At 39.6% G+C, this 7,635-nt stretch overlaps 1 protein-coding gene across 10 annotated transcripts in view; it reads left to right on the top strand.

The window, feature by feature from the left end:
- eps15l1a (epidermal growth factor receptor pathway substrate 15-like 1a) overlaps positions 1–6,774 on the top strand; it is a 54,777-nt gene extending 48,003 nt beyond the window's left edge. For 5 of the 10 annotated variants that reach the window (XM_025065991.1, XM_025065994.1, XM_025065986.1 and 2 more), the window contains 2 exons: positions 4,285–4,372; positions 5,978–6,774. The gene's annotated coding sequence lies outside the window, so the exon portion shown is untranslated. The remainder of the gene's footprint in view (positions 1–4,284; positions 4,373–5,977) is intronic. The other 5 variants (XM_025065978.1, XM_025065972.1, XM_025065967.1 and 2 more) reach the window with 1 other exon arrangement.
- Positions 6,775–7,635: the final 861 nt, after the last annotated feature.

Genomic DNA, 7,635 nt, shown 5'->3' with positions numbered 1-7,635 from the left:
GGATTCTTCAGGCCGAGTCTTCAGAGGGTCATTCATGCCATCACTTTATGACATGAAGGTTTTGCATATTTTTCTCACACAGAGAGAGTTTTTCTTCAGGCAGTTTGGGTCGAGCCAAGTCGCCCTCAGTGAATTGAAGGTACAATCAGATCCAGATGAATGACATGTCAGGTCAATGGAAAATTGTTCTTGGGTTTTTTTTTCTTTTCACCAAAACTCTCCTTCCTGTCAGACCATAAATGATCGTTAGCTACATAAACAGCTCATGTCGAGGTTAGTTTTTAGGTTGTACAAAAAAAACCCCATTTATGTCTGAAATCATTTTCTGACATGGAGGCAATTTGATTGTTGGACATCGGAGTAAATGAGGCACAAAAACACTTCACACAAATCCATTCATCTGTTAAATATGTTTTATATTTACATATGTTTGGTAGTTAATCAAGTCATTTATCGACTCATTTAAGTTGAACGTTAATGTATTAATTAAGGCTAATGAACAGAGTCTAAAATTGTGCACAGTATGGGGACGGTACCCGTCCTGAGGGTTAGCTCAGGTCCTTCATCCAGACCAAGGCTAATATTGTATATTCTATAGAAGAAGAATATTACAATAGAAAAGTCAACTTTTTTACAGATTTGTTTTCATGAAAAGAAAGATGTGCTAGAACTCCTGACTGCCCCCGCAGGCCAAACAGTCCCCCAATCCTGGGGTGTGTCAGGAAGGTTCTGACCTAAAAAAAGGTGGTTCTTCTTCTACGTTTTTTTTTTAGTGTAGATGATGAGGAGATGACGGAGAACAGATAATAATCAGAGTGAAAACAGTGAGGAAAAAAAGTCAGAGTGGGTTGGGGTGAGAATATGAAAATGTTTTTGCATGAGGCCCAGTGTTTACACGGCTCTGTGCCAAATGATGAAGTCGTTCACGTTGGAAACAGATGTCGGTGTCGAATCAGTCAGTGGAAGGAGCGCCGTGTTTGGAATAAATACAAGCAAAAAAGAACAGGTTGAAGATGAGGATCATTGTATGGATGAAGGTCAACTGAAGGTTAACAACAAAAACATTGTCAAGAAATTTAAGGAATGAAAAAAAAGCAGATTAAAATTGTCACAAACAGGCAGGCAGAGAAAGTCAAATGAAATAAAGAGTGACTTTGACTCCTGTTGTACATGCGGCAGAAAATAGCAAGAACCAGACTAGAATTTGTTGCTGACAGTGTTGTTCCTGTGACAGTGACAGTTACTGGTGTGATTTCAAGTGAACATTTAAAAGGCTGTTTGTGTCAAACCTGTGTTTTTCACTTTGACTGGTGGTGAGGTTGTGGTCGGCTGCACACGAGGCTGTTGGCCTCGCCGTGTGTCGGCTCACACTTCACTGCTACGACTTTGATTAAGAGAAACAGAAGAAGGCTGAGGGTGTGGATGTGTGTGTGTGTGTGAGTGTGTGTGTGTGTGTTTAGGTACTACAGTGAACATTTCTGCACAAATGTAAAAGTCAGTGTGTGTGTGTGTGTGTGGTATTGAACACTACGTGCAGGTTAATTGGTGAAGCGGTGACAGGATGTGTGGTCTACAAACCTCAGAGGAGGTTTTATCGTCTGGTGTGTTTCAGTGGCGTTGACACCTACATGCTCTGTAACGTACATCACCCTCAGGAGAACATGAGGGAATAATTAGACGGAACACACAGATTAAAGCATTCCTGGACAAACGCTCATTGTTATTTTTCAAATGTGTGAAAACAGTGTTGGGAGGGGGCCGGTGGAAAAACAAAAGGGCCGGTGGGTTTGTCGTCACTAAGAAACGCAAACCTGGGAGCTGCTGAGATAACGGTGGAGTTTCTGCAGACTCAGGAAACTTTTAGGAATGATGACGACTTTTTTCAGAAAAGTCGTCATCAAACAACGTCGTCTGGACGTTGTTTTCTGCTGCTGCCGACTGCAGACGTAGCAGACGTAGCATGAGATACTGTGGCTGCTCACCACATATACTGTAAACTACACCTTTTTTTTTGCTCATCTTTAAGACTACAGCCTCCAAGGACAAAATATTTTTACCACCCATTTTCAGGTTGAAATGATTTCAAATAGAAAATAGATAATTTTACTTACTTATATTACACTTACTTCACATTAATGTTTTTAAAAATTAGGAATTAATGAACTAAACAGAAATGTTGATTTCAACATATAACATTGTAACTTAAATTGCACTTTTGATGTACTGTATATGTACGTGTGTATATATTATATACAAGTCATATACCCGTGCAGGGAAGGGAGCCCACAGAGGAAGAAATAAAGTCAAATATATACTGTATATACATGTATGGCACACGTATTTACACAGATGTGCACACGTGCACGGGTCCAGATACATCAAACCCCACACTCGTGCACACACTGAGCCACAGGTCCTCTTACACAACCCTGTAATTGTATGTTTTGAGTGGAGTGCTGTGGAACATTTAGACTGGCTGAAGGGTATAATACTGGGCAGCAGGGCACTGGTGCACGGCCCAGTCACCAGACGCTGGAAACTACCAGTTGGGTCTGTCTTTGTTTGTCTAAGTTGGGACAAAAAGGAAAGCATGGACGGCTGCACTGCTGGTGTTTTTTTCCCGGGCACCACATGATTGTGTCTTTGTGGCGTGAGGTGGTTGTACGTCTGTGTTTGTTTGAATAAGAAAAGGAAGGTATGGGAATGTTGTGGTGTTTGGTGCCTTGGTGTCTTGGAGGCTGCGTGTAACTGACTGTCTGACTTTACACACATGCACACGAGTGTGTGTGTGTGTGTGTGTGTGTGTGTCTGTCTGCGGCCTCCCATCACACTTTGTCACAAAGGCAGCTGAAACTGCTGAGTTAGCAGACGAGGAATGGTCCGGAACGCGCCGTGCCCTAGAGATCACAGGATCAGGCTTGTGATCGGAGGGGTTGCCGGTTTGAATGCCTTGACTGTCGGGGCGTGGGTGTTGTGTGTTGAGCAGCGACGTGCTGCCCACTGCTGCTTCATGAATGAGTTAAATGCAAAGAAAAAGTTTTGTGTCACTTCTACGTCATGTCAGAACTCCACTCTGTGAAATACGTGACCTGTTCTCAGAGACGACTCTTTCTAGGCAGCATTAAAAACAAGTTGTCCTTTTTTCATTTTGGAGGTTAGGTGGCAGCACTGGGTCATGACCTTCCTCAGCTGTGAGTCACGTCTTTTAGCCAGGGACTTAGTGGTCAGTGGTCACTGATGTCCACTTGGACTGGACTTCCAAGTCTGGGCTGCTTCAGTGAGGGGAGAAAAAAAAACCTGATTTCAAATGTTTCTGTCTGAACTGAAGGACAGACTCATCTGAGGTCTAAAACAACCCTGGGTCGGGTTTTTCATGTGGCCCGTGGCTTGTTGCCTAGTGGTTAGAGGATCAGGCTTGATGTCACGGGATTGAAGATTTGAATCCCACTTTTGGTGCGTTGTGCAAACGCCTCACTCTCACATGGTTAAATACAAGAACATTTGCTTGGTTTTGTACTGCTTATGTATGAGGACAATTCTAGTGTTTATTGGTTGATTTGTTTTTTCTCCATTTCAGACTCAAATGTTTCTTTGAAACCTTCTAACCAACTACAAGTTTACTGTTAGTATAGAGTTGGGTGTGAACTAAAAGTTAGCAGCTATTTCTGCATAAAACATATGCCATATGGAGGAGCTTTTCAAGCTGAGTTGTCGAAATCTTAAATTAAAAGAATTATTAATTTAAAGGTAAATGTCTTTTTAAAAAAAAAAAAAACAGTATAAAGTTATAGCAGGCTTTTAAAAAAACACTTTAACATGAAGATAAAATGAATATTGTAGAAGTAAAACTACATTTTCAGTGTAAAGTACTTCTATAAAAACCAGTGTTTAGAACTGTTGGACCGCTGACCGTAACAGAACAGGTACTGCAGCAGAACCCCACTCTGTAGTTCTAATATGAACAGCTGCCAGAGTCATTCAGACGGTGCCTTCACTCACAGCTCTACCTGGCATCTGATGCCACAGCTGTTTGCCATTTACTTCTGCTAATAAAAGAATTGTAAAAGAATATTATCGTGAACACTGGCAGTCCAAACACTGCATTATGACTTGGCCAGAAATGTGCAAAAATGCATACTTGTGCAAAGAGAATTAGCTTTGTGGCAGCCAATGGTTGTGGAACATTTACTCCCACGTGAACTGAACTGTAGTTTCCTCTGGCTGTAGTAAAAAAAATATATTAAAAAGTTTTTTTTTCTTTCTTCTTCTTTTTTGAAACCTCAGCAAAACCCAGAGCCAGCGTTGGAGTTCGGCGGGTCTTCATCCCACAGCTCCAGGACGGAGAAGATGGTGCAGCACCAACATGTCCAATGTGAGAAAAACAAATTAATTCTGACTAAATATTCTGTCATTTTGATCACAAGGTCAAGGAGAGTAATTTGTTCTCTGTGTAACAGACAGATCAGCAGTGGTCTAGACGCCGTCTAGAGTGTGTCTGGAAATGGGCCACACCAAGAATTATGTTTCTCTACTTACCCATGTTTGCTATCCAGAAATTTACATCTGATACCCACAGTGTGAGCCATAAACTTCAGCCATAACAACAACTAATGTGTGGTTGAAACTAAAACTTTGGACACGAACCACGTTACAGTCCGATGCTACTCTTTGGTAACAAAGAACCAAAGAGGCTACATTTTGGTAACGTTTTGGCCTAAATGTGACCTAAATTCTAGGCACAAATTGCTCACCAGTAATGAGCCAACCCATGTCTATAAAGAGTTGTGGCCCACATACACATGAATTATGGATCAGGTATAAACACCCTTTCAGAACCCCTGTTGGACCACCAGCTACTTTCTGGGAAAATTGGGCCCAAATAAAACCTTATTTAAAGCGTGCGACCCACATTCTAGATCCCAGATGTGTTCCACTTAGGCCTCATAATGAATGGCTGGCCAATGAATGGTCACTGGACCAGACCTAATTAGCCTCATATCTAAAGAAATTCAAACCAGCAACCTTTCCAGTGAACGAACCTGTACGTTTGCCACATCATCGTCACAGATAACTCAGACGTCCATCAACAGGACACTCTCTTTATGTTTGATCACGACTTCATGGGCCCATAGTTTTGAGGACACAGTTGGTTTACAGTTAAATTAAAGCTCAGTGTGTCCCGACAGAGCTCGCCTACCCCAGCTTTAAAGACTGAGGTGCAGCAGACAGTGTCTTAAACTGTTAAGAAAACCACCTCATCATGAATGAATGAATGCGTGATTCATGCAGTATTTACTATTAGCAGCTGTAATTTTGGGTGATCTGTGTACTTTTGAACTGGGACTGGCTCCATGTGACGTACAGTGATGTGTGTTTTCACAGTGTTTTCATATTACTATGGATATGAATGAGTAACTGAGCTGAATCACTCATCGGAAAAGAGCAGAGAAGAAAAAAAAAACCAAACTGGATTATGGTCATCATCATCACACACACACACACAGGCGTGCACACACACAGATTTATTTAAAGTGGTGGGTGTTCCTCACAGCACCACATTAGGCTCCCCCCCCCATCCTTTCATGAGGCCTGCAGACGAGCTGTTTTATTGGTGGGGGGTTAATTACACACACACACTCTCTTAAAGACCATCATGTAAGTACACGCTTAGACCAACTGCCTGCCTTGATTGTGCTTGTAATTAGGTGGCGTTGTGTAGAGGAGGGTAGGTGGGGGTGGGTATAGTTGAAGTGGGGGCAGCAGCAGCAGCCTCAGAACGTCTGCAGGATGAAAGCCTCACTCTCACATTGAGCCACTCATCAGCAGCTCTGTTTGATGCACAGACATCAAACAATGTCCTGGACACTCTTTGATTTGTTCACTGTCACCTTTGTCATTATTATTGGTTTCTTCTTCTTTGCTGCCTTTGCTCTGTAACTGAGAGACAAACTGACTACTGTTCACTGTCTGCCTTCAGGACCACATGCATTAGGGAGCGGAGAGAGGGACGTCCGTAGCCCTGGATGAGGCTCCTGGCAAACACCTGGGGGATCTTCACCTGCTGGATACTGTTTTCATCTTTGTAGAGGTGCATCATCATCATCATCATCAAGGTGTCGTCATTGCAATTTTTTTGGCCATGTCACCATTGTGAAAGAGGGTCTTGATCTCACTGGGTCTTGTATATGGGGTCCTGAATAGGCTTGGAAAAACACCAACATATTTTTTCTCATAGTCATAGAGTACAATAAACACAGAAAACCAAACTCTAGCATCAGGTGAAAGATTTGTATTGTGTCCCCTGCGCTTTTGTTCAAGTTGTATTCGTACCAATAGATTGCACATGCCTCACAACAAGCACTAAGGTGTAATTCTTGCTAAAAATACTGCCTGTAATGGGCTAAAGTAAAGAATAGGTAATCATAACCGTAGACAATGATTTGGATTAAAATAGAAAGCGTAGTTAAAAAATATGTAGCAGTGTGGGTTTATGCTTAAAATTCAGAATTTTTTTTAAATCAATCTTTGATCAAAATTGACATAGTATCTTATTATTTACTGCAAAATGCTGTAGGTCAATTGTTGAAAAATTTTGGTGAAAAACAAAACTAATGAGAAACATGCAGAAAAGGTAGAATTTTGAAAAACAAATTCAAAGATTTTCTTGAAAATTTTTCACTTTCTGACAAACATGACATGCAAAAGTCAAGGTCTTTTGAAAAGTTCCCCAAAAAAATTTTTTGTAAAAAATTATTAGGTTTTTTTTAAGACGTTGCAGGAAAGATACAATTTTGAAAAAAGTAAATCAAACATTTTCATCAAAATTTTTCACTTTCTGACAAACGTCATGCAAAAATCAAAATTTTTGAAAAATTGTTCCCCATAAATTTCCGTAAGAAATTTCGTAAGAAATTCTCAAAATGCTCTATTTTGGTTAGAAAAAATATTGTATTTCTATTTTATATTCTATTATAAGTATACTGTATGTTTATATACATATACACACACACATATATATGCTCACGCAATGCTTATGTATGTGTATGTCTGTACATGAGTATGCATATTTAGATGTATATGTGTGTAGGTATATATGTATGTGTGTGTGCATATGTATATGTAAAAGTATATATATATATATAGTGCAACAATAATTACCTACTTATCTACAAAAACTATCTATCTACTTCTACAAACCTACTAAGCTTCTCATGTTTGCATTTTATTTTATTTTAACCATTTGTGTGTTTTTAATATGGTTCTGCTGCTGGAGCCTAAATTTCCAGATGGGAATTCCTGAGGGATTAATATAGCGCTATCTCTCTATCTATCTGTCTATCAAAATGTTTCAACATGTGACCAAAAACGTTCTTTTTCTAAAATGTAAATTAAAAAAAAACAACAAAGATTTATCCAAATTTTTCAGCATTTGACCAAATTTTTTATTTTCTAAAAAGTTTTTTATTCAAAACACTATATTTTGGTGAGAAGCATGCAGAAAAGATACAATTTTGAAAAATAATTCAAAGATTTTTATCAAAATTATTTTTTCTAGAAATTTTCCCAAAAAGCTATATTTTGAAAAGAAATATGTAGTTTTATTTATAGTTTTATTTTTTGCACTCTTTCACGATG

This window comes from Cynoglossus semilaevis, chromosome 2, assembly GCF_000523025.1.
Source record: "Cynoglossus semilaevis isolate Cse_v1.0 chromosome 2, Cse_v1.0, whole genome shotgun sequence".
Lineage (NCBI taxonomy): Eukaryota > Metazoa > Chordata > Actinopteri > Pleuronectiformes > Cynoglossidae > Cynoglossus > Cynoglossus semilaevis.
Note: the sequence above shows the minus strand (reverse complement) of the source record. Positions and strands in the feature narration are given on the sequence as shown.